At 38.2% G+C, this 27,566-nt stretch overlaps 1 protein-coding gene across 2 annotated transcripts in view; it reads left to right on the forward strand.

The window, feature by feature from the left end:
- PLCB4 (phospholipase C beta 4) overlaps positions 1-27,566 on the forward strand; it is a 207,317-nt gene that overhangs the window by 17,620 nt on the left and 162,131 nt on the right. For both annotated transcript variants that reach the window (XM_082306164.1, XM_082306165.1), the window contains exon 2: positions 3,333-3,392. The gene's annotated coding sequence lies outside the window, so the exon portion shown is untranslated. The remainder of the gene's footprint in view (positions 1-3,332; positions 3,393-27,566) is intronic.

Consider the following 27,566-nt stretch of genomic DNA (forward strand, 5'->3'; position numbering starts at 1 on the left):
AAAACTGTCATGTTTAAATTAAGATTCTAACGGTCTTTTCTAAATTGGGTACTTGTACTTCACTTTTAATTAGAATCAGGCAAAAGGTCCTTATTGGAATTCTAAAGTTTCAGTCTCCTAGTGGGTAACTCAAGGAAGTGCACTGCTTCCTTAGCCAAGTGTCCATAGATGGGAAACAGTTATAAATTTCTAGAAGTGCGTTCCTGTCAGGTAATTTTCCCTGATCATGTCAGAGAATGACAGGTGAAAAAGAAACTTGTATGTTAGATCCCTGTTGATGAAACCTTGTTTCTGCTTAAGAAAAAAAAAAAAAAAAAAAATCTGTTGATAAGACCAGAGTCTCGATGAAGGCTGTCCATCCTTTTGAAGGATCATCGTGATTTAGCTGGGGGTTTTGAGAACTTAAGTCCTTTCCTAGTAGGTTACTAGGGGGTTAAGTCACATGAAGAGAGACAGGGAGGGAGGCAACCCATATGGTATATTTAAGGTGACAGAAATGTTCAGGTGACTAGTCAAGAAACAAGTCTTGCTTTGCTGAACAACAGTTAAGAAATTTGTGTTATGGCCAATGATGAACATTGGACACTTCAGAATTTGATGCCTCAACACCTGGTTAGGTGTTTAGTTGCAACTGAGATCCTGTGGTGTCTGTCTGGTTAGGCGTTCAGGAAGTGAGGAACATAAAATTAATGATCCTTTGCAAAAAGTTGGTATCAAGGTACTTAAGACAGCTTATTTACCTCTTTTAAAAAGTTATTTATTTGTTTATTTCTTTGGAACAGGAGAGAAATGGAAATTATAGGGTTTTTCTATTTTAGCCTTTACAGCCAGCTGCGGAACAAAGGATAAACCTGAGGCTGCAGCTGCTGTCCATTTCCCCGTCAGTAGTTAGGTTACTGTGCATTACGGATTGCTCAGTGTTTCTGCCTCTGTAACTGAGACTTGACTCTGGCTCTAAGTGTTTCCCTCAAAGAATTTACAGTCTTGCTAAAAGGGCCATTGGAGATTTTGAACACAAACAAGCTTCTGAAGAAATACTTAACTGGTGAAAAGGAAAAGATTTTTGGTATTTGCATAACTAAAAAGAAACTGATTTTTTTTCATTAAATTTATGAGATTGTACTCATCTGTTTACATGGAACATGAGAAATTTCAGAGCCCAATGGCAATTTTTCCCAGAAAGCTGTAAATGATTAAAACCAGTTAAGAAGCAGATTCCGTTTCTGTTACGCGCATTAGGTATGGTATGATGCTACTGATTTCAGTGGAGCTGTGCTGGATTTTACGCTGATGTAACCATGTTGAAATTTGACCACAAGCTGCAAGAGAAAAAAAAAAAATCTGAGGTGTATCTATCATTGCAGACTGAGTAGCTTGTATGCTTGAAAATATTTTTGTAATGTCTTTGTTTTTCTGACAGAAACATGTTTTGAATAGTGAGTTTATTTTAGCATTAAATTGGCTTTAGTTGACCTCAGAAGTAAGTGTAAGGACATTTTTGTGTGCAGTTGTGAGGTGGTGGAGACCCAGCGATACTTTGTCATGTCATTATGAGTTACTGAGGCCAGCCTGAAAGTGCACTAGCAAAATGAGAGAGTTTGAGGCATTAAAAAAAAAAAAAAAAAAAAAAAAAAAAATCAAACAAAGGCACTGTGTAGTCTCTTACTAGAAGAGCGCACTGTCAATATTTAATGAGAACAAAGTACCTAGCCATCATCCTCTTAGAGTTGCTGTTTATGTTTTGGAAAAACTTCTGTTTTAATAGAAGTTTTTGGCAACTTTGGGAGAATTAAACAGAACAAGAAACTATTTTCTTTAACTGCTCTCGTTGCTGGAATTGTGATTGCTGTGGTTCTTAGTCCCTCTAGTACGCTACTTGGGGTGTTTTATGCACCGTGAAGTGTTGAAGGCAAACACTAGACCTACAACGCACTCTGGCCTCTCTTGCCCGAGACACTTGTTTGCTAGAACCTCTCTGTTTCTAATCTTGCTGAGGCTTTTTTTTTTTTTCCTTTCTCTTCTTCTGTACCTCATAAAACTTAAAAGGTATCAGGTCAGATTTAATCCTGAGTATGTGTGTAGTGAATGCTCTCAATTTTAGGCTTCAGTTTATTTTATGTTAAAGGAAAAAAGATGAAGCTTAATGAAAGAGAGAAAATTACAGCTTCTGTCCTAATGTGTAGGAGCTCTTTATAGAGTTTCATTTGAAAGAGCTACAGTTAATTTCATATTATTTTCAATACTGAGCACAGTTGGTTTTTTCTTTTAAAACATCTTCTCTTACAATACATCAATTTCTAATCTAAATTTGGATTTGACTTCATTTTCGAACACTCTTTTGTCCTTTTCGTTCTGTTTTCTGTAAATCTGCTGCTTTGCTTGTTGAGTGGCTATTGTGCTCATGTCCATTTTAAGCTCTCATACAAATGACTTAGATATAGAAATCAGTTGGTTTTGTGCATTTTAAAAAAGTGGGAAAAAAGTAACAACAGCAAAGCAGTTGGTATTATTGATACAGGTGTGACAGCCACAGGATCTGTGCAAGCGCTTCCTCAGAGGAGGCTTTGGAAGAGGTCAGATTTTCTTCGAAGTACTCAGCTTTATCACGCACAGAGTATATTGCAGAAGATGAAAATGAAAATCCTAGAATGTCACTAGGAGTTTGCTGTGACCCTATCGCTGCCCTGATGTCTGGAGCTGAGGGAACGGTGTGAACCCCTTTACCCACTTGTGCTCCCCAGAAGCACAGATGTGTCGAATGCCCCTGTGCTGCCAACCCCTTCCCCACAGAAGTAGAAGGGGTAAAGACAGAAGTAGTGGACATCAGTGAATTAGGTGATGCTATCATCCTTCTAAAGTGTTGGCAAAAGCAATGGGGGAAGTATGTTTTAACACTAACAACGATGGTGTAATTTACTTTTTACCCAAAGCTGGGATGAGAAATAGTCCTGATTATATACCTCAGAATGAAATGCATTTTTTTGCTCTGCTCCTGACACACTGCTCCATTCTTGGTCTCTGTTTTGTAGGATTGCTTCCTAGTTTTAAATGCTTGGAAGAATGGATGCCACGTGCTATTTTCACCCGCAGTTATGGTGCTTATGCTTAGATAACAAAGACAGAAGGGAATTTCAAAATAAAATTAACTTCAAACAAAAACTCACTGAGTGTGCAATCTTTATGCTTGCTATAGTGTACATATTCTGATCCATAAGGAGAAATTATTTCTGGGGGAAAAAGAAGGTCTTGAAGTAGTTCACTGTGGTTTTATTAGGTAATTAAATATTACTATGCACAATTAAGTCTTTTCTTTTTTGCTTTTCTTTTTTTAGGGACAGGAAGACATTCTCTACAATGGAAATTTCTACAGAGTAATTTCTGATTTTCAAAAGGTATGTGTTTTTCTGTTCTTTTAACATTTTAATTTGGGTTTTTTACTAGATTATTTACTGCAGGTTTAAAATACAGTTTAGTGTTTCCATGTTGTGCTGCCCATATTAGTAGAATTAGTAGAATGAGAAATGTATTCTGAAAAAAAAGAACAGTTGGGGCTTAAGAGAGGAGAGAAGTTATTAGAAATTTAGGTTATAACTGCAAATTCAGAGTATGCTGTGCTCTCCTGAAAACCACATACCCTGACACTAAGAAAGAAGTGTGTGTGTGAGGATCAGTGACATAGACAGATGGGGGTATTCGAGGTCCTCAGTGGCCTCATCTCTTTGTAGTAGCCTAATGTTCTGGGAAGTAATTCTTCCGAGTAAGAAACTGATCTTTTGTTTCCTCCCACCTCAGGCCTGACTAAAGTACAGCGATAATATAGAGCCACTCTTAAAACAGCTGCAAAGGCAGTTTAAGTCTCTGTGATTCCAGCAGATTCTTCTCACCTCAAATTTGTGAAAGACAATTATTTTTTTTAATATTCAGGGTTGGGTCACTTGCACACAAACTTACGTTCACTTCATATGTACTCCTAGTCTGAGTGTAGTTTTATGTATCCCACTGGCATCAAGGGTTCTTACCCTGTTTGCTTCTGCTGTCTGAAAGCTACTTTCAGAAGCACCAAATGAAAGAAAGAAGCACCTCCAGAAGCACCAAATTGTCACAAAATTCCACTTGCTTCAGCATCCAGGCCTTGAGCAGGCCCAAAAGGGTTGTTGAGGCAAATGCTAGTTCCTCAGTAATCCTGAGTGAGACCTCAACCTTGCCCTGTTGGGCAAGCCGTTCAGTTTAGCTTAAATGAGTTCTTTGATGGCAGAGCACTGCACATGCAAGTAGAGCGTAGAACTTCATTCACTGCTCTTTCTACTGAAATTTTTGTAGTAGGGGATGAATCAGTTTACCTTCAGTAGCTATTGCATTTGAGCATCTTGCATGCTTTCAAAACAACACTCTATGTAATAGAGGGAAAAGCCACTACGTATGGAGTTAGGTGAAGGAAGTAGGGATGTTGCTTTTCATTTTCCACTTGGACCCTTTTTTAACCGTTTAAACATAGCATAAGGATATGCTGTAGGTTTTGCACAATATCTTGAAAGTCAAAGACTTCAAAAACTTTTAGAACAAAGGAAAAGCAAATTCCAGAACTTTTGAATTTACATCGAATAAATACGAAGAGAATTTGGCTCAATAACAAAACAAAAACAAAACAAGAATAGCCCCAGGCAGTCACCATTTGTACAGACAGTTTTAGGGTCTGTGAGCAGCGTACTGTAGTTAATACTAGTTACACAGAGGTTTTTTGGGTAGCAAGCATGCCAAAACATCGTATTATTGAAGGTTAAGTGAGACCATCATGCATTATTGTCCGTTTCATTATGGTGTGATTCTAGACAGTATTTCTTCAGGAGATGAGGTCAGCCAGTGTGTCCTTACAGGTTTATTCTGTTTACATAGTGGTGGGAGGACGGGGGTGTGCAAATGGGAGATGTTGCCTTTATCATAACACATCATTACCTATAATCATGCTCCCTTTAATGCCATCAGGAACTATAGGAACTTTGACCCCTTTCCTACTCGGAAAGAGATTGAGCTGAAGAGAGAACTAGCCAAAGAAAATTTTTTTAATCAGCTATGGTTTCTAACACGTTGGAAGGAAGGAGTGCTGACTCCCTGTCAAAGTCTATAATGTGAAGCTGCACGTAATGTTCGCTGGGCATTCCTGACTGGAATAATAATTAAAACAATGTACTGATTATCACAGTTACCTCATTGATTTTATTCATCACCACTTTTTAGTTGATTTTTATGGAGGTGAAATAAGATCCCTGTGGTATTTTTACAAGTTAGAGTTGCAGATTGTTTTTGTAAATTAAAGGATAGAGTCAGATTATTTGGCATGTATATTTTTGATGAAATTACCTGTGCTCTTGTGTGGGTACTCGTGTACCACTGTATCTCTCGGATGAGGAGCTAAGAGCAGCATTCACCCCAGCCTCATTACCAACCCCAAAGGGATTCTTAGTCATCACTGTATCTTGTGTTCAATAAGAGCCAGTTATGTGCTGCCTGTGTTAATCCTATTTACATGATTGTGTACTTTGTCATTAAAAAAAAGAAGTAATTTACATTAAAAATATGAGGAAAGGTCTCAGTCTCTGATTTGAGTACAGCCTAGCCTTGTGGAAAAGAGAGTCTGCTAATAATTCTGTTCAGGATTCAGCAGCACACTGGAGCAGTCACTGGTTGACTCTCTTTATCCTGTAGGCAGGCAATAGTTGAATCGGATTATGATGAAGGAACGCTAATGTTTTTCTCCAACTGCTGTCTGACTCCCCTCTGCCCTGAAAAAGTTGAAATGCCTTCCTGACTGACTGAAGGTGAAGGGAGAAATGCAAATTAGAGCAATCGCCAAAGATATGTTGATCTGTAAAAGAAATTAAAGATTCCCACTACTACAACGCTGTCCATTGATGAGGTTTAAAGATGTTATTGAGTAACTGCATCCTCAGCCCGGAGTTTATGAGCATCTAATAGACTACTGGCTAGAATCGCAAAAGGAGGGCAGGAATACTAGGAGCTAGTGTGTTAGGTGTATTTATCTGCGTGTATGACTTTCTTTTGTTTCTCTTTACCTGTTTCTGTATGTTCTGCAGCTGTGCAGTCTGTATTTAGTTTTTATATTAAAAAGAAGTACTCTTCCTATTTATCTTACTTTTATAGTTTCATTAAGGAGAATATCAGGGTACTGGCAGATTCCTTCAGGGTAGCAGTTCTTACAGCTCTAGGTAATGAAACAGGCTTGAAGAGAGATACTCTCAACTGTGTCCTTCCAGGGCACCTAAATGGTGTTTGTCCACCCTGCTGTATATTCCAGATTGACATCTGTTCATCAAGGGGTCTGTGTGCTCTGATGGACCCTGGCAGGGTGGGGGCAAAGGGCAGAGCAGTTGAAGCTCAAGGTTGATATACGGTAGGAGTGAAATGATGCAACTTTGTCTTATATTCAAGAAGATTATTAACACTTAATCATACCATTGCTCAAGTTTTTCCTTCCCTTTGTGATTACAAAATAGGAGGCTCACTACTGGCTCTTCTAAAACCTAGGTTCTGGAGAGTATTGAATCTTAACAGAATATGTCTGCTGTGATCTTTATAGCTGAAGCAACTACTGTTTTTGCTTTAAGGGTTGAGGGAACTCTTGGTAGATTTGCGTGACTAAGTTCTTCACATTTCTAGGGCCTCCAAAATAGGGCCATATAGCCACACACATCTTCTTGTAGCTGTGAAAGTACTGCAAGTGCAAACACAAACCCCGTTAATGTGGTGCTGCTCACACCAACAGACTTGTCAGAATTATCTACTGTAATTTCTAATGTAACACTGCTTACTTGCTTTACTTGAAAAGACCAAACTCCGATGAACTTCTCTCTGTGTAATCTTTCTGCTACATCACAGAAATATTTTGCACTTGTTTTCCTTGCTCCAGTGTGGATCTACACTAACTCCATTGTCACACCCGCTCAGCATATCATAATTGAGGATGGATTTTAGACCTAAAGTATTTGCTTCCTGGTCATTATATGGGGCATGATAACTGCTCCCAAAATGGAACTGACACTTTAAAAGGGAGAATAAAGAAGAGAACTTGCCCTCTTCTTAGAGACCAGTGCAATTTGCTCAGTTTGCTATTGTGAAAATAAAGAGTTTTTTAATGCTAGCTTTAGGCTGTGTCTCCACCGTGTATCTTCGTATTGTCCCTGATAAGCACAGCAATTAAGATGTTTTGTGTGGGTATTTTCCACCTGAGCTGCATTTTGCTCTGTAGCATCTATTTTGGCCATGAATGCTACAGCCTATCTGATTCTTCATGCATGTTATTTCTGGCTTCTGGAAATTGAGTTCTTTTAGGTCTGACAAGTTTTCTGCTGTTCATAAGCAACATGCACAGCTTACTTAGGTGGAGTATACAGTGAGTTTCTCTTCAGATGGACAATGTTTTTTTAATAAAAGTTCTCTTATTCTTTGCACATTTCTAGGTCAGGAATGCTTAAAATATCTTCAGTCATTAAAACTTGGAGTCAACAGTATAAAACAAAAATAGAGAGGCAAAAGAAAAATAAATGAAGCTTACTGCATCCAGATGAAGCATTGTCTTCCAAACATTCCCTGCTGTTTGTGACCATGTAGTCTTCATACTTTCCTCTGAAAGACTGTTCTGTTTAATTGCAGCAAAATTGAGCCGACGGGTAGACCTTTTTGGTGAGAAAGGTGAGCATGGAAGGAGCAGGAAGTATGTACTGGCGAAGGTCTCAGACCGAGAAAGGTTGATGGCTCAGAGAGAATGGAGAGCTCTGGGAGTTAAAAGCAAGTGATAACAAAAGCATACAGATAATTTATGGCAGTAGTTATTGTCTTCATTGTCAGGTTCTCTGTAGTTTCATGTACATTTAAAGTGGCACTTCTGATACAGAAAGTAGTCCCCAGTCTCACTCCCAGCCTCTAATTTCTTGTCCCTGGATGCTTGTTCACACCAAAAGCCTGTGTAAGTAACTAGTGAATCAGGTAACTGATCTGGCTGAAAAGTAGACCTGCCAAATAAAATTTTAAAAGGTTCTTTTTCAGCTGAATTGCATTTCATTTGTGCTGGCAGAACAGAAGTTACTGGGGAAAGAATGAGTGACTGGTGGACTTCAGGAGTGGATTCTTGAAGTTTACCAGACTACTGCCTCAAATAGTTCATGTCTCTGAGATGAGAGCTGAATATACTCCATCGTTTCCATGGTAGGTCTGTCTTAAACCGCGCCTGAATCTTCAGACATTCTAAAGCAGAAAAAGGGAGGAAACTAATCTTGGCTCCTGTATATTTTGGTTATTTATGATATGAGTTGTCTTCGGCTGAGGAAGGTGGTTTTCTTTTGTTTGGGTATTTCTTTAAGTGACTGCCTTGTAAAACTTTCCCCTTAAGATTTATCTGCCACTCCCCAGGAAGGAAAGACTATTTGCTGTTTTTTGAAAATGTATGGGAGTGTTATATAAGGAACTAAGCTATAGTGTTATTTTATTCAGAATTTATATTTCATCATTGCCCAAAGTTAGAACCTTGTTCTTTTAAAACGTGCAAAGACCTGGTCTTGTATGCAAAAGTGGATAACGTAGGAAGAACTGGTTAGAAAATGTGAGGCACAAAATGACAGCTCATGTTTTAGGCCTCAATAAAACCTGGAGAAAGTGGAGTTTTTGCAGACCATTTTGTTCTGTGCAGGCTCAGCCTCACTAAGACATATTTGGTTCTTTGTGGTTTCCCCTCTCCCCCCTTGGTGTGGTTTTTTTTTTTTTTTCTGGGTTGCTTTCTTCCTTTGTAGTGAATTAAATTGGCTCCAGGAGGAAACCAGCAGACAAGAGTTTGCTCTAACTAACCAGCAGGAGTACATGTCTGGAAATGGAAAGAGGGGTTTAGAAAGGAGTGGAGGAAACTATTCCCTTTCTAGTTTCTCAAACTCAGATGGCATGACTCAGTGTGAAAGCTGAAGAGCAGTGGTAGCAGAGGCAGAGATGGTGAGTGACATTCCCATGTTCCCAAGGGATTCCTTTGCAGACAGGTCAGTGGGATTTTTGCCGCTGACTTCAACTCAGGCCAAGTGTATGAAAAAGAGAAGTGTAAAGTGAAAGAATAAGCAGAACAGTCTGGAAGGTATGGGGAGAGCTGTGAAATAAATGAAGCAAGACAAAAAGTGGGGAATGTAATAATAAAACTGTCAGATACAGGAAATACATATGTGGTGGGGAAGAAAGCACGAGGTCATGTGCACAGCTGAGTTTGGACAATGTTTTATTCATTTCTGACTCTCATCTCCCATCGAAACTATCTGCCAAGCTCTACTATTGATACAGCAAGAGTATTTGCCCAGTAGATAGTTTCTTTTAAACTGATGTGTCTTCTTACGGCCCATGAATAGTGCATTCATCTTTAGCTCTTATTGTTTTCTGGTGAAGCCAAAAAGAAAATTACTGAATTACTGCCAGAAAATGCATTGTATTTGGAAAGGATTTTTTCTCTTTCCTTCCAGTATTTTCAACTTCTCTAAACCCCCAAACTATGGAAAATTTCAGAGGGCTGTTTTCTCTAATTACGTTTGTGGTCTGGTTTAGAGGAGCAATGCTTGGTTGAGTGTTTAAGTAAACAGATTCTAATCAAAGGCAAAACTCCACATCATCCAGTGGCTGTCCCAGAACCTGCTTTTGTTCTAGTGTTCATATCTTATCTGTTGTAATTTTGTTGCTCTTAAAATAAGTCTTGCATTAGAGAACACGGAGTGTGTGTGTGTGAGAGCCTGCCCTATTGGCAGCTGTTCACCTAAACAAATCCTTTTTGATCGCAGTACCTGTGAAAACTGGAATCTGAGAAGATGGCATGTGCTGTTCCGCATCAGAATGATTTCTTGCAGGCAACGGGAATATCTATGTGGCAAATCAAATTTGAATTCAAAACTTCATTTATAATTATTGTGGTTATTACGATTTCTTCTTTCTCTGTGTACATCCTCTTAATCTACTAAGTGTAAATTTTCCAAACATGACAGGTTGCATAAGCCAGAAAAGTAGGAAATAACTCCCAAACGAATCGCTGCCAGGTCTTTGAAGCACGTATTGAGTTATTGGATCCGAAACATAATGTGTTAGAGTTTCTTTGCCAAGTTTTGAAAGTTACAGTATGTAGAGTGAAGAAGACTGCTCTCTAGTTATTTTCTGTAAAACAAAGGGGAATGACAGAGAAATATGGAATGTTGTTTATTGCTTAACGACACACATTCCATTTTTCAGTTGTTTATATTTTTAACTGTTGTTTCTTCTTTTCAAAATTAATAAGACTTGTTAAACATTACAGTGAAAAGCAGTGAGTAAATCTACTTAGATTTCGTAACTGCACTTATTGCTGTTTGATCTGTACCAGACTGAAAATCTGGATTGTAAACCAAATCATTATGAGATCTTTTGCAGTCTGGGTTAGCAGTTGGGAGCACTGCTGTAGATGTTACAAGTAATTCTTGTGCTGATATATAGACTGCTTTTTCAAGATCTGCAGAGTCCTTTTCTCAGGCATTTGTATATTTGGAAGACTTTGGCCAGTTATACTTGTTTTGCAGTGAGCGTTTTTTATAAATGGCCTGACGATCAGAGTCTTCTCATACAAAGGAAGCAGTACTTCACTTACCTCATTAAATCAGATCTAGATGGTCCGATGTGTATATCCAGCTCCTATTTGTGCGCAAGTGGGTTGCTCAGTCTGACAAAAATTCAGTCATTTTGTTCCTGCTGAGCCTTGAGAAAGCAACCCCATCCTCCCTTCTTTAGAGATCTTATGGGAGGAGAAAAGCTGGTTAACCTAGCTATTAAAAATATTTGTGGCTTGCATTTCATTTGAATTCACCTAGGCTGAGCAGCAGGCTTTATGAATTCAGTAGGTCCTTTCCAGCAAGATGGTCATGCATGTCTGCCTCACATTAATACTTGGTTATTCTGTTCAAGTTATTTCTGAACCTTTCTCTGTGAAAACGAAGTAAATGAGTTTTTAAATTTTGCCTAGTAAGGTGTGTTTTTGCACATGTTGAATGATACATGTAGTCCACTAAGCCATTTCATTCCCCCTCTGAAAGGCAGATCAAATATTCTGTAATACCTGAGTTATAATAAGGGAAGTTTTTGGTTCAGATGAATCGGAACTTGAGTTTGCTGAATTTGAAGCTGGTGCCCATCTTTCCTTTTAAAAAGCAGTTCTGCCTGCATTAACTCTGAAGGATTCATATCAGACATCGGCATGGTATTTGGCTGTGGCTTTGTTGGAACTAAGCAAGGTGAGATCTTTAATTAGACATAGTGTCTTTTATCAGACCAAATAACATAGTTGTATTTTGTGGGGGGAAAAACAGAAAAACATTTAGGCATACAAGCCTGTCTGCAAGTCACTTGGGTGCATCTGCCTGAAAACTAATTGGCTTTTTTCTATTTTTTCTATTTTCGATAGTGTTTTCTATTGTCACATAGGATTTGGAATCAGATTTGTCATTATTTTAATACTCTACTTTTCTGCGTTAATCTACAGATGCTGTAAAAATGTAGTAAAATATTTTTACGTTCACTTTAATGTCTGTTTCATCTTGTGAAGGTTTGCAAATTGTCAAGAGCATAAATGGGAATCAGACCCTAAGAACTTACTTCAAAAATTATTATGACTAAAGCAAAGACATTACAGCAAATGCCTTTTAAATATGAGGTAATATACCTAAAGCGACACCGTACAGAATGGCTAATCAGTAAGAGCTGGAGCCCATTCTGTGCTGTGTGAGCACATGGTTGTGTCCTGAGTATTCCTTAATGGAGTTTATTTTACTCTTCTACTCTCTAGTATGATTCTGCAGCCTACCAACTCTATCTGTTCATCCAGTGGGATGCAGGGAGAGCTTTAAAAAGCCAGGGCTACCTGTGAAGAGATTGAGTTCGCCATATCTTCCAAGACTGTATTTCCTGGGAGGCTTCCCTGTTTCTGTTTGATATGGTTTTACTGCTGTAAAAGATGCTTTGCAAGCTAGCTGCCTGAGGCTGGTGTTGGTAAAACGCACTCCTCCTCTGGCATGTCAAATGCGCACATAGTAGAGCTGGGCACACTGGGTAGTTGAGGGTGTGTTGGTGGGAAGGTGGTTGTCTTGTCCTCTGTCAAGTTAGCGTGTTCAGGAGTTTTGTCTGGCTGTATCCTCGCTATCCCTTCTTTTCTTGCTGGTGCACATTAGCTACTGAATCTTGGCAGCAGGTTATACAAGACAGCAGGTGACAGAAGAGCAGGAAAGGATGCTATTGAATCTACTACCTGTTGTACTTGTGACCTCAGCAGAATGCACTGGAGTCAGTAAGTCAATATTATAAAACCAAAACACATGCTGTTTGACAGTTTATTGCTTATCCTTGCATGTGATCCTTGCTGTGCCTTTTTTTTTTTTTCTTTTTTTTTTTAAGACTTGTGTCCAGAAGACAAGGAGTTTGTTTCTGTGTCTGAGGTTTTTTTTTTTTGCTGGCAGCTGATGCGATGCCAGACTTGATATAAACAATATGAACTTGAGTCAAGTGGTTAAATGTTAAAAGAGCTTCTCACATTTGTTGGTTTACTGCCAGGGAAAGGTGAACGTTCAGCATAAATGCTGTATTTAAACACTAATCAAACATTTATTATTGTTGAATGAATGACCTGACAAAGATGCAATTGAACTAAAATGTACAGGTTATATTTAATGGAAGTGAAAAGCTTTATTAATATTTGAAGAATGGCTTTAATTAGTCTGACTGTTGGTAGGTGTGTTCATTTTCTCAACGTACATCCGGTATAGCGTTTTTCACCAACTTATAATTGGCAGTTTCCCATAGGAAATAATCATTATTGGTATTATAAAAGCACTTTGTATCTATCACATTTGGGAAATGAAAGTTTTGCAAAGGTCAGAATAAAGTGTGCCCCCAATTATGCTAATAACTCATACCACAAATGATCCACTGGAAGGTTTAATAGCTTGGTAGTCCTCTTTAGATTTTCTTAGAACAGGAAGAATTAATATTACATTTTGACACTTTACAGAAAGGTGAAAAAAGAAATCTTTCTTCTCTCCAGCTTTTGAAGTTTGTACCTGAATTTTCTTAGTGACTTGAGGATCTTGAAATGTTGGGTGTGGTTTTTTGTTTTGTTTTGGTGGGTTTTTTGTGGTGTGGTGGTTTTTGTGTGTTTTTTTTCAGTGCGTTGTTTTCTTTTTTTTTTTTAAGAGTTCTTTTTAAAAGCATTTTGTTCCACTTTACTGCGAAGTCAGTATCTTTTTTTTAAGGAGCTCAGGGTTGCAAAAGAGACCATGTTTTGACATTTGGAAATGTCTATATGTTTTATTTGGAATTTGACAGTATAGTCTAATAGACTTTCCTTTTGCTAAAGGGAATGTGCTGAAGTCGTTTAAAATAATAACCTGTTAAAAAAATATTAAAAGTTATTAAAAAAAACCCCAAACTTAGAATTTTAAAGGAAACTACATTTTAATTTTGCTTTTTACCTGTCAGATAGAACTTCCCTTGTTTCCTTTGAGGGATATTGCATATCTGAACTGCACTCTAAAGATTCGAGTAGCTAAGCCGTCCAGAAGTTTTCCAAACATAAGAACAAATCTTCAGGATATAATTACTTAGAAATTATTTGACACTGGATTTTCTCACTTATGTAACATGTCCACCAGACAGATTTCCTTTGAACCAGAAGGTCTGTGTTGCTTGAAACAGCTCTTTTTGTGATTTTGAGGTTAAAACATTAGTAAAAGGCTAGATGGTATAATTTACTCCTGAGACTGATTATCCTAATATACCCACGGTTACTGTGCATCTACTGAGTTGTTAAAGAACCCATTAAGAGGGCAGGCTGAAAGGTAACATTTGCAAATGTCTCCAAATTGAATTATAAACATCTCTGGTAAACAAAATGTTTTCTGCGCTGTGTCAGTTCCACTTAAAAGTCTGGCTGTATCAGGTATGCGTGTTTTCTCACATACTTTGAAAAAGTCAGAAAAGGCAATGAAATAAATAGCTCAGATTTACTCATCTCCATTTTTTTTGAGTGTAGAAACATTTTTAATTATACATGTTTTAGTTTAAAATATTCTCCTTTTTTCAGTGAAGTGTTTTCTGTAAGCTTTACTTCAACAGAGATGCAGATGGTTTATTAGTCTTTTTAGAAGAGCTGTAAACAAGGAATATTGACATGGATGGAAATTGAAATAGAGGGTTGTGAGAAATTTGCGTACGCTGATTTTATAAGCTGCATTAGGAAAGCTGCTGGCTTCTGGTTTACTGAAGGTATTGTTTTGCTTCGTGCAGCCATTAGGGTTATAGCAAGACTACCTTCAGAAAATGTCTGTTATAAGAACATTCCTTTATAACAAATTTTCAAAAAGCAGTACTAGCAAGGCCTTTCTCGTGGATACATTTCTGTATTAACTGCATTCTGGTGCAATTGACGACTGTGTAAATAAAGAGCAGGATGGGAGCAATCTGTCAGTAGGCTTAAACTTGAATCTTGATTATGTCCTCCTGTAAATATTTTTCTGTTTTGGTATTTCTTTATTTTTTCATTGTCAATTATGATACATGCTTAACACTGAGTGCAGAGACCTTTAGTCTCTGCTTGCTGTTCATACATAAGTTGTCTCCATAGGCAAATTTCTCTTCTTCAGCATAAACACCTCAGTTCTCTGAGGGGACATTATTAATTCCAGTCAAGCCAGTCCTGTTTTTACTTAGAAGATTATTTCTATGCAAACACACATAATCCTGGGCGGAAGGGATAAATGCAAATTCGTCACACTTGTCTGGTAAAATGCATGCACACGTGATTCAATAAAGGATTCTGGTTTTTGTAGCCTACCTATAAACTGTGTTGTACAGTCCAAAACAAATTTTCCAAAACAAATCCTAAGTTTTAAATATCAGGCACATGACAGAAGATAAAGTTAGGGTCCAAAAGTAGGTTTATTTAGCATATGTAGTGAAATACATGGCAGTATTTACAATTGGCTAGATGCAGCACTCCTTACATGAGTATTATTTCATTAAAGCTTCAAAACAGTGTGGATTTTATTTCATACCTATATGAACAATTAAATCCTCTGAAATTCTTCTGACTGTCCTAATTATTTTTTTTGATGTGAAGCTTGCTAATGCAGGTCTCATCGCTGCTCACTGCCAGTGAGTCAGGTATGTCTCTTGATGGTACTTGTGCTTTTAGACCAATGGGGACAAAGTGATCCAGTTTTTCCTTCCTTCCAGGTGCAATTATGGGTCTCAATATAATAAAAATAAAATGATTTAATATCTGCAGAGGTTCATATGGCATATTTTCCATTTATTTTAAGTTTGGAAGCTAAAATATCTTAATTGATAATCCCATAAGGTTTATTTTTTTCCTGAGCTCTCTTTTCTCTCTGAGGTTCTGTATTTTCAGGGTATTGCTAGTTCTGTAAATTTAGCTATCAGACTATTGTAATTTAAGGCCAAATCCTTCTTGCAGTTGAAAGAAAAAATCCAATGGTTTTATTGGAGTAGAAGCAGATTTAAGGGGCAGAGCCTGAGTAGTCTTTTAATTGTTCTAATCCCTGGACAGCTTTCCAGCCAGGAATCTTCACAGGCACTATAACATTTTGTACCAGTTGAATCTCCTCTGATGTGAAATATAAAGAAGATTTGTTATCCATGAGTTTGCTATATAGCCCGCTAAAATCAGCGGGATTGGTTTTTCTAGTTGCATTAATAGGCTTTAAGAGAGAAGTCATATAGATTTTTGTTGTGGTGGTTTTGTTGTTGTTTTTGTTTCGGTTTCGCTTTTTTTTGACTCTTCTCTCTCATGTTTCACTTCCATTTATTTAATTTGGTTGGCAAAACTGTTGATGTGATGGGGTCTTTTCACAAAGTCTTGCACCTCCTGTGGCAGATTGTGTAGCCTGCACAGCTTTTGATAGCATCAGTGTTTTGGTTGTTGTTTTACAAGTAATACTTTATTTTGGTGCTTAAGTATCTCATATATACGTGTCCCTGTAAGCATGTTCATCTCTTGTACTACTGTGCTTTTGCTCTCATCTTGTAGTCCCCTGTAAATCTATCGACTGACAGGTCCAGTAGAGACAGCATTGATCTGCAATGCAGGAATAGGTCAGTTTTGTTCAGTGACTGATTTTGGATTGCTCGTATCACCTCGTACACCATTTTTCCACCACTTAAGAATTCTTCAAAGAAATGTGCCCCTCCATCTGTCAGCAGAGTAGTTAGCACAGTGAAGTTAGATCTCTGCTGGTACCACCATGTACTCTTGCATTTCTGGAACGTCTTGTTGCAGGAACCGTCTTGTTTGAAGTATTCTTGCTCTCAGCTTTCCTGTTTGCATCCCAGTTGCATTAAAAGAAAGCTAGGAAAGCAGAGCATCATAAGAGTACTCTGGTATGATGATGTGTCAGTCCCAGTGATGATTCTTATTGGCTGAACAATTAGTTAATTTTTTTAGGCAGGCAAGAGCTGGTCTTCTCACTGTCCTTATTGTACTGAGTAATTTCAAAAGGTGGCAAAGTTTTATTTACCAACCAGAAAGCTAATACGACAAGAAAAAATATGGTAGAACATGGTCGTTGGCAGAAGAGCAATGGGTCAAGGGTTTGTGTGAATTTTAACATGCCAAATTAATATTTCCATTTCTTAGAAGATATAAAGAAATGTATCTCAGAATCTTATTCTGAATTTAGTATGGTTGCAGCTAGTCTTGCTATTATTTTCTCCACGTGGTTTGTTTGATAAGAAATAATTATACTCAGCTTTTGTTTAACAGAACCCTGGATCTGCCCTGTAACAGAAAACACTACAAATTGAGGAAGCTCTATCAGGCCTTTTTGTTAGGCAGAGGCTTGTGGAGAATGAGATTTTGTTGCTCTCCATGCCTGTGCAAAAGGAGAAAGAGAAGTTCTTTCCCTGTGGCTTCTCTAATGAGTCCTAATACAAAAGCTAAGCAAGCTAGAAGTTTCTACACGCTGTTGAACTAAGCAAATGGTGTGGCCACTTCTTTTCTTCCCTATTCTGCTGTTACTGAGACCACACTCAAGAGTGAAGAAGCAAATACTGTATTTATTTGCTACTGTAGCAACAGATGAAAATCCTGATCTTCTTAACATGAATGGGAACGTTGTTCTTCCAGTTTGGGATGCCAGGATTTCACTAGCTGTGCCTATCTTAGGCATACTGGATGCAGAAATTAAAACTAATTAATAGCTCATTCTAGGTTACCATTAGGCTGGTGCTACTGGAACTAGTTCCCAGCATTGTCATGGATAATGTGCTTTTCATCGTGAATGGATTCTTCTCTCTTGTCTTTACCAACCACATCCAATCCACTGCAGCTACATAAATGGCTGTTCAGCCCTTTCTCAGTACAGTGTTTTCCCATAGTGTATTTCAAGTGTATAAATTTGCATTCTTCTGCAGAGTTATGGGAAATGTTAACAACAGCTCCCAGGGGTTTGGTAAATTAAAGCATTGTTGCACAATTGCTGAATAATAGGGTAGAGCAGCATGTAGGTAAACATTTGTTGGAGTTGATGGGGTAGGTATGTTGGAGCACAGTAGTGACTGTTCAGAGCTAAATTAAAGGACAGCAAAACACAGAATTCCTTCAAAAGTTCAAAGCATCACATGTGTTTGAGTTTTTTGTATCTTCAGAAACAAAACCAGAATATCTACTGCACCCAGAAAAGTAGCAATGAAACAGGCTTTGTTTAGCACTGCGAGCTAAATGGTGTAAAAGGGAAACCCATGTATCTTATGACTCAATTTTTATTTTTGTGCTGATATTAAACATACAAATGACTTTAATGTACAGTCTAAACAATGGTATTTACCATTTCGTACAAACAATGGAGGGAAATATCACTTTTCATTTTTTTAACTGCTAATGATTAATCTCTCTTAAAAAGAACTCCAAACAGAACAGATCAAACCTAAAATTGAGAGTTTTTTAACCTCTGAATGAGTAGTCTCGGGTCCAGTTTCTGTCTTGCAGGTAAAACCATATATATTTGCTTATGACAGGTAAGGGCTGAAAACGAAACTCAAGCAGCTTCATTGACAGGAGTAATAAATGCTGGTCTGCAAAGACACTCTTTATGTATATCATATGAAGAAAGCTGTTATATGAGGAAAACACTGCGTGTGTGTATATATATAGTATATATGAGTTCTCTTTTGTCTGTGCACGACTTCTGCAGGGTTTTGGAGGCAATAATTAAGGAGAATTTGGGGAACCAGAAGGCATAATGCTGAATACTTGAAAGAAAAACTATGTGGAAATTGTAAATAAAGATATTTGAGAAGAGTAAGTGATGCCCAGTTGGACAAGAGGACCTTTTTTAGAGAGGTAGTGTTAAAGGGTATTATGTGGGGAAAAGTAAGACCAGTGGCATGGGTAACTTGCTGAGTGGAAAGGTTAGGGTGAGTCTGGGACAGAGGTCCTGAGGGTGGAGGGCAGCGTGTGATACCTGAATCTTCCACGTCACTGGAAGTGCACACCAGGTGATTTAGCAGGAGGCAGGAACTGTCTTAAAAATGTCTGTTCTTTGGTCCCCAGGTGTGCCCTGTGATACACTGTGCTTGTGACCAATGATCTCTTTTTCTCAAGTCCACAGCATCACAGGTGTGCACGTGTGCTTTCATGTGTGGATAAGGGCCCTGGGGTTTATTGTGATGCTCTTAGCATCTCCTTTGCCCTTCCTTTCTCTTTGCTGACAGGTGCTAACACCAGGGGGAGAATGTCAGCTGTTTCTTCTTTCCTCAGTTTCCTCTCTTTCTTCTGTAACAGCAGCTAAGAATAGGATGGGCTCTTTTCACGGAGGCTCCTCAGATACTGGGAGGCTGAAGGGTATTTAGTAATCAAAGAGAAAAAGCTGAAAAGTTATTCTAAATAATCTTTGGCTAATATGCAAGAAAAATGTACTGTGGGCTTAGCTAACAGAAGAAACTGTAGTCAGTCAATTTTTAGCATAAAGGGAGTTTGAATAAGCGACTGATTGTTTCCGTAGTATTTCAGTAGTTTCAAGGTACGTAGTCTAAAAAGCTTAATTTGGCATCACTTAAAGTACCCTCTCATAATGCAGGAGAAGACAAAAGCCTCTTGGAGGCTGACCATAAGGTTTGTTGTACAAATCTAGTTCAGAAAGAAAAGTGAATTTGTCTGACACTATAAAAATCAACTGTGTGTCCTGTAAGCTGTTTCCTATTTGGTGTGTATGGAAAATTCTCGATCAGTGGAAGGTAAGGTCAACATAAACACAGCCTGCTCCCTAAATAATTTAATACTGATATGGTGTTTAATTCTGTACTAAACAATAAACAGGGACAGCCCTTTTTGTTTACATAGAGATTTAAAAATAATTATATTGCCCTTCATTCTTCTAGGTTTTATTAGAAAAGACATTGAAGACAAATGGAACAGTGACAAAGCTAATAATAGGTCTTTTATGGAATGTGATTTTTTTTTTTTTTATTTTATTTTATTTTGCCAAACTAGAGCATTTTTACATCCTTGTGCTTTTAGGTTGACTCTTGTAAAAGTGGGAAAAGGGAGATACAAAGATTTGATTTAGATTTTATTTCAGCTGTGTTGATTCAGAGCTGCTGCTTGTTTTCTGTGAGTTCCACATATAGTTTTTACTCTATTTTTGGTTTTGGTTGTTTTGGGGTTTGTGTTTTGGTGGTTTGTTTGTTTGTTTTTTTCAGAATTGAAGTAAACTGCTGCCGCTGCTTTCTTTTGGTCATGAAACATCTCTAGATATTCTGTCCAGCTTGCATATTTACTTTCTTGGTGGCTGGGCATGAATGTGTGTATGTGCTTACCTGCAATTGCAGTTCTAATGTTAGTCGTGGAAATGGACTTGGGGTTCCTGTAAATCACAAAGCAAAATGCAGGAGCCTCAGGAGCTAGGAACGGGGCACGCTTGTGCATGTTACTTTAACCTACAGAGATTGGCTTATTTCCTAGTGCGCATAGTGCTCACATCGTTGTGTACATTTCGAGATATTTCATACACAAGTATTTGCCTAAGTAATTTTTAAGACAACATACTTCTAAGTGCAGGATGGCAACTCTTACCTTCAAAGCCCCTGCAGTGCTTCTGGCACAGAAGGAATATGTAGCTGTGTATGAGTAATTGAGTGTCAGCAATTAGAACCGTTATTAAAATAGGAAGCTACTGTGACTATATTTTCTACTCATTGTCTCTGTTCTATCTGTTCCTCCTATAAGCGGTGTGCTTGGCTGACAACTTAAAGCTAAATATTTCTTGCTTCCCTTTGGTGTTATAGTTTGTCTCACACAGTAGTGGCGTTCCACAAATGATAATTACCATAGGTAGAAATACGGTCTGCAGGAATGCTGTGTTACTCTCACCACCAAACCCTCTGGCCTTGCAGAAGCGGGAATGCAAAGTATTTGTATTCCTTGAGTGCAGTGGGGAAATGCTCCACAGGGTGATTGTTCTTCCCCAGCGCACACACCCTGTCTTTTTGCTCTCAGCTTTTGTAGTAGGTGCTGCTGGTGTGCAACATTGGGAAGGGGCTGAGGTTTCTGCCTGGGCTCTGGGTGGGAAATTCAGTCTCGGAGTCGAGACTGGCAAGGAACTGGGCACCAGATTTGGTGCAGTGCCTCTGCTGTGGGAAGGCATGGAGGCACCGTTCTCACAGGGTGGTTTTTGGGCAGTTCTGAGCAGTGTCAGGGATTAAGGCAATATTGCCTCTGGGGATTTCTGCTGCTGTCCCTCCATGGGAGAAGGGGAAGACAGTGCTTCCACTCCAGCATGAGCTGGGCTGTTTGAGACTTGGTGTTCAGTGGTCCTTCTCTACTCTCCCAACAACTGCCCCACAGCTTCCCTTAATTTGGATGGATTTCACCCATAGTGAAAAGGCACAAGCACCAGTACATCCATCCCCAACCCCTGTAGCTGTTTGGAAATCCTAGCAATCGGCAGCTCAATCTCCAGTTCAGTATGGTTCTGGATTTCCTTCCTCTCCTCCTCTAATGAAGGAGGGATTCACCTTTTCAAATATAGAGCAGTAACCTTCTTCTCCCTCCTCCTACTTCTCTCAATTATCAGGTGTGCACTATATCTAGGAATCTAATTTTAAATTAACTTGTCACCCTACATCCCATCTGTAGGGGTTTACAATTTTAAACCAATTGCCTTTGAGGTGACTTTATATACTGTTCCATTAACATATACATATCAATTCTAGGGCACCTACAGACTACAGAATAAAATCCCCTCTTGAGCAAGGCATCTTCAGGGAAAAGAAGTAGTTTGCATTTGATTTGCTGTAGAATGAGAGCTGTGATATGTTAAAACCTAACATTGAGTGAGGCTGTTGAATGACTTACAATAATTGTATTAATACAAGACATTTTAGGGCAGTTTTTGTCTAGATATGAAATATCAGATGGACTTTTTTTTTTATCTTGGTTGTGTTCCCTCATTCATGGATATGTTAGTACAATGTAGGAGAGAGTGAAACTATTCTTTTCTGAATTTGTGAATATTTGCATGGCCACCCAATGTATTGACTTCCCCTTGAAAGTGTTTTTACATTAGTTTTATTAAAGAATTACGTAAATAAAATTATGGGAGCTTAGATTGTATTTGAGACTGTTAAATCCGTAGATTTTGCTGTTGTATGTAACAGTTATTAGTGACATGATACAGAGTGAGACTCCTGTGTGATGCTGCTGTGCTTATGCTGTCTCAACTACAGGAGCGGCATATTCATGCTTAGGCCAGCAGTCACCTTATGGTCCAGAGGCTGCCCTCACTTGGGGCAAGAAACAGCTTTCTATGGTTGGAAAGAGCAATATTTAGTTTTATGGCATAATGCATAGTTTGTGCTTCATTCTTTATCCTCAGGTAAACAGCATTAGTATCATGATCCAGAAAAGTAATTTTCCTTTGGAAATGAGATTTTTCTTTCTCTTTCATGCCCTTACAGTTGTATTCCTGCCAGCAAAGATGAAGTGATTTGGATTTCCATAGGTTGTGACATAACTGATAGTTTCTTTTAAAGCAAAAGAGAGCCTCTCTTGCACTTCTGTGGCAGAATAACTGAGACACGAATAACCTGAATACCAAAAATTGGTAGATCTGTGTCCCTTTCCCATTAGCCTGCAGGCATCTGACTCTGCAAGGCTCCCTTTTGAAGAAAAGGCAAGTTAGTGCTGAAGGGTCACTTGGAAATGGCAACCTGGGAGTCAGGAGCAGCAACAAAGGCAAAGAGAAGGTGCTTGTGAGGGAAGGCAGGGAAGAGATGAAAGAGTTCAGCAGAGGTGTAGTGTTATAGAGGCAAGGGAGGATGGTGGCTGTGTCAAATACCTGGATTAGCGAGGGACGAAATTTTTAAAAGGCTTGTAAGTGCAAGGGCAAGAATGTATTGTTCTAGTAAAAAAAAAACAAAACAAAACAAAAAAACCAAAAAAACCCCTGGAACTGGGTATTCTAAAAGCACTTCAGCAGATGCTAAACAAATCTTGCATTGACCATTTAAAAACACAGTAGGGTGTCTCTGCTTAGTTTGGGTATGCTAGTTTGCATGTTGTGTATATAGTACAACTTGTGATGCATAAGGAGAAAAATAGAATTATCTTTTGGAACTCTATGTGGTCATTTGAGAGTGACAGCAAATGAACCAATTAATTGATAGAACCAAAATGCAAGCTGTATATTTGGGTAGCCAGAAAACTGGGGATCACTTACCCCAAAATAGCAACAGGGAGCTGTGTACTTAGGATTGCAGATAGGCCACCAATCTGAACATAATTTTCAGGAATTTATTATGCAGGCCTTATTTTCAAAGGCAGATATGCACAAATGCCATATATTTGATGCAAAGGGAGTCAAAGTACAGTGAAATGATAGATTATTGTCTCTAAAGAGAGTGAAGTATTCTCTCTAAAGAGAGAATGCACCTCTAACAGAGGACTCGCAGGCAGACAGACGGCCAACCATGCAATGTACCCAGAGGTAAACTTGCAGAATGAAGTTGGGGAGGCTGTTTAGCTCAGTGACAGTGGAATATTTCCCACAGTTGTGCCTTAATAGCTCCTGTGTAGACCTGGTTTTAATTTGTGGAGGGGTAAAAAGACAATCAGGTGGTAGTGAAAAGAAACATAATACTGCCTGTGGAAAGAAAGCTGAACCATTTTAGGACTCGATCTTTTTTCTCTCTTTTTTCCCTGTTTTTTCTTTTTTAAAATGTCGAGATATAAATCCAAAGATTTTTTTTCAGTTAATTGCTAACTTTTCTGACAATGTGTATCACACAGCTCTGTGTAGTCGCCTATACGAGGGCAGATGGGTGGAGATCTGGTAAAACTTTGGACCACCGTTCAGCTCTCCTCCTTGCTGCTTTCTACATGACTAGAGTGTTCTGCAGTCACTCAGGCTTTGTCTAAAAATCCTTTCTTATGCTATTTCTTTGCTCACGGCTTAAGGAAAGTAAAATCTCTTACCATACAAATGTGCTTCAGGTTAATACTGTGTGCATAGTAAAGGCTAGTCAGTGAGACAGAAGTCTTACATTCTTGATATTTACTTATTTTTAAGTAAACGCATCTATTGGACTGACATTCACCTCTGTGCTGTGTGTATACCATCAAAAATGCCAACTCTTCCATGACACAAGTGTCCATAATATTTCTTTTTTTAAAAAAACAAGACTCCAGAGTATATGCTGATGCAATTTTTTTTTAATCCTTAATGTCACTCTATTTCAAAAACATTCTTTAACAGTGAAGCACATGCTGTACATAGGGGGAAAAAAAGGGGTCTAAAAAAAAATTTAAAAAAAAAATAAAAAATCTTGGTTTGATTTCCTGCCCCGCACCCCTGAGTTAGTCAAGTAGTATGTTGTCCTGCTGGACTACAAATTCCAGGAGGGAGAAGGAAAAATACAACAAATTTTATATCTATCTGTATCTATCTGTCTATATCTTAACCTGTAAATATGCATCTATCCATATGTGTGTGTATATATACAATATGTATAACTATAAATAACGCTATTATCCAAAATATTTATAAAACAGAAATATAAAAAACCTCTATGCTATGTGTAAAGACATATAAAATATATCTATTTTATAGATGGGGGGCATTATATGTAGTTATGTGCATGCTTATGTAGAGGTTTCCTTCTAGAATACATGAAAGCCTAATCTTCAGGGCAGGGGGAATAAAAAAACCAAAACAAACAACCAACAAAACAAACCAGAAAAGAAGTAATTGTTCAGTTCTAGAACAAAACTAGTCTAAGGAGAATGTCATGAAAATAATTCCAGTGTTTATTTTTGGTAGTTTCAAGATGAAGTTCTCTAGTTCTCAGGGGCTGAGGTGAGCTCTCAGCTGTGGCTTCTTCTGAATCCAGCCCCTCTGGGACCTGGAAGATCTGCCTGTCCTAGCCTGAACGGGGCTGCTGGAAGCGCTGTGTGGGTGCTGGAGGACACTGAGCAGGTTTGCTTGCGTGGAAAGTTGTTGGGCACATGAAAACCGTGCTTGTGGAAAACTTGCTGACATTGGCTTTTTTTCCATAAAGCACTTTGATTTTTCAGGAGTTGTCACATGCCATTGGAAAAGTGGCCTGGTCAGAACATTCTGCGTGGTTTCCATTTGTAGTCTCGCTGGCCCGTTTGGCTAAGTGAGATGTGACCTGGTGAGGGTTTTCCTTGGCTTCTGGGAAACTGCAAAACCTAGAAAGCCAGTGATGTTTCAGACCAACCTGTTGAAACATTGTGGTTTCTCCTCAGTAATATTTGACCAGTAGTGAGTCACCTTCCAACTGGTCGATTTCAGCTTTCCGCTTTATATTTATCAGAAGGTGACCACAAAATAAATAGTGGGGGTTTTTCATTCTTTTCCCAGTTCGTTTACTTTGTGCATTAGACAGTGCTCTGTAAATTATAGTTCCACTTTTTCTCTTGAATAGTCAGTCAGGCGTGTTCCCATTTCAGTTGTGCTGGAGATCCATTTAAAGGTTACTCAGTCCTAGGAGAGACAAGTATGTTTTAAAAAAACAGGAAAACGAAATAGTAAAATGAAAGAAGTTGTTGGGGGGAACTAGGGAGAGCACAGTAAAATGAAGTTTCTTTGCTTTGTTTTGTTAACGTACTCGTTTTCAGATTGGTAATGTTCTTGTTTCTTAGGTTTTTCTCATGTCGCTCACAGCTTCATTAAAAAGTAGTAATGAAAACAACATTTATTTTATGCTGTGTCTAAATGTAAGAAAATTACTCCTTATTGAAACAGCGGTTTGGTTGGAAGTGGAAGCCTTCAGTTATTGGGGGTGAGGTTAATTAAGTTGGCTATTAGAAACATGATGCCCTGCTGTCTTAGTGTGGTGCATTTTTTTGTGTCCTATTTTAAGAGCTTGCTGCTTTCATTTGTACCTGTTCTTTCCCTTCCTATTCTGTTAAGATATGAAAACAGGAAAGCAATTGAACTGAATTAAGTTTGTCTGTGGATACCTTTTTAGTAGCAAACTGAAAGCAAAAGGCCAGGATGGAGGTGTGTTGCCTGGGGAAATGCAAGAAATTTTATTTATAAAGGTGGGTTTCCCTAAATGCTGGAAGATTGCTTGGGCAGGTGTCTGAAATGGCTCGGTGCAAGGAGCCAGTAATGCTGCGTATTCTGCAGGGCTCAAACATGTTACACCTCTGGGTCCCAACCTAAAACTTCAAACTTGAACCTGCATTGCACTTAGGGGATAGGATCTGTCTTAGCTTAAGACAAAGTGAGATATGCTTGTACGTGCCATAAGCACTTCGTTCATTTTTCTGTTTTGTAAGCGTAGTTTAAAGCTGTATAAAGGAGAGAAAGTAGGTATGGAAGGGAGGGGCATAGTCCTGCACAAGATGATGTTTTGAGGTGCTAGCAGCTACAAAACGGCTTGTTCCTGGTGCTACCATACAGCTATCTGTAAGGAATAGCTTGTTTTGGTGTTTCACTGTTTAGGGAAATATGGTTCAGGCTTTAAAGGAATTTTTTTTTTTTTTTGTGACCTGCAACATTTTTTGCTATAAAACTAAAGATTAATCTTGTTTTGTTATGGTTTTGGGTTTTTTTCCATATTAGTAGTTTAAGTTTTGGAAAGTGGGAGGGCATGGAAGTTTGCCAGTGTTAATGAGGTACAGTTTTCTATTTTAGTTTGGGAACTTAGCGAAGGCAATTCATGGAAAAATTGTGTTTTATAAGTATGAATAGTGGCTGTTCTGCATTATTTAGATACTTGAGCTGCACAGTATGAAATAGTAAGTGCTCAAATAGAAGTATCAGTAGATTTATGGAGGAAATATGCTATTTGTAAACATATAAAGTTGTACAAAAAATGGAAATATAGGTCTCTGAGACATGCTTAATGTGTATTGGACAACCAGATCAAGTTTAACATTATATTTATTTGTTTGCTTTAATTATAATTGATTTGCGTAAGATTTCTGTGTATGAAGTTGTTTCTCTTAGACGTGTCAGCTCTTTTCATCCTTCTTAAGTAAAAAAAAAAATTACCTTTCTGATAGCATGCAGATAAGTGATCATGTTTTTGATTTGTTAAATGTAGTAATGTACACAGCAAACACCTGCTGTCAATTTAGGGTTTAAAAGAGAACCGATTTCAAGGTTTATGACAGCTATATGCAGCTGTATAGTTTCTCTTCTAAACTCTGATTGTATTGCAGGACAAATGCTTTATGAATATTTATTAGAGCATTTTTCAAGCTTGCCCAGCCATATTCCCACACTTTGTTTATTTGTAGTCTATAGGAAAAGAGTACAAAAAGCTCTTTCTTGGCACATCTCTGTTACTAGTGGAGTTACTTCAACTCATGTTGATGAACATTTAGTTTTCAGCACTTCCGAGAGCAGGGTTATTCTTCCTAGATAAGTGTTCACAATAGTTTATTCTTTTTTTTTTTTTAAAATGGAATAAAAAAAGAAAATATGAATTAATCTCACTAACAGCAAAACCTAAAGTATTTTATTCTACTCATAGGTTTTAGACTAGGCTTTTAAATGTGTTTTATTCAACTGATGATTTTTACAGGGAGAGAATTTGATTTGTTGAATGTTATGCAATGTTATTTGTGGGACTGTTTTCATTAATGGCAGTGTGAATAACTGCTTTCCTGCATTTATTTCTGTGTGTTTGCTTTTTGCAGAATCTTAATAAGCTCAAAGTGTGAAAAACTGTCGTAAGTCTCATTTTTGTGGCTTCCACGGGCTTTGTTAAGGAGCCTATGCTTATGAAAATAGAGATAAGTCTTCTGTTAGTCAACGAAGAGCATTTGGGAGAAGGAGGAATATATAGCAATTCTCATCTGTTCTTTTAACTGTGAGCTAAAAGAAGTAGAATAACTTTTAAAAGGTACATGTTAAGAGCTTTATCAAAGGACTACTGCAGAGTATGTTTTGTAGATTCCTTTTGTTTTCTCTTGCAGGTGTGATTCAGTTCCTATCCCACTTTGTCCTTTATTGCAGGCTTGTCTTCCT

The sequence above is a fragment of the Platalea leucorodia genome (genome assembly GCF_965183815.1).
Source record: "Platalea leucorodia genome assembly, chromosome: 3".
NCBI lineage: Eukaryota > Metazoa > Chordata > Aves > Pelecaniformes > Threskiornithidae > Platalea > Platalea leucorodia.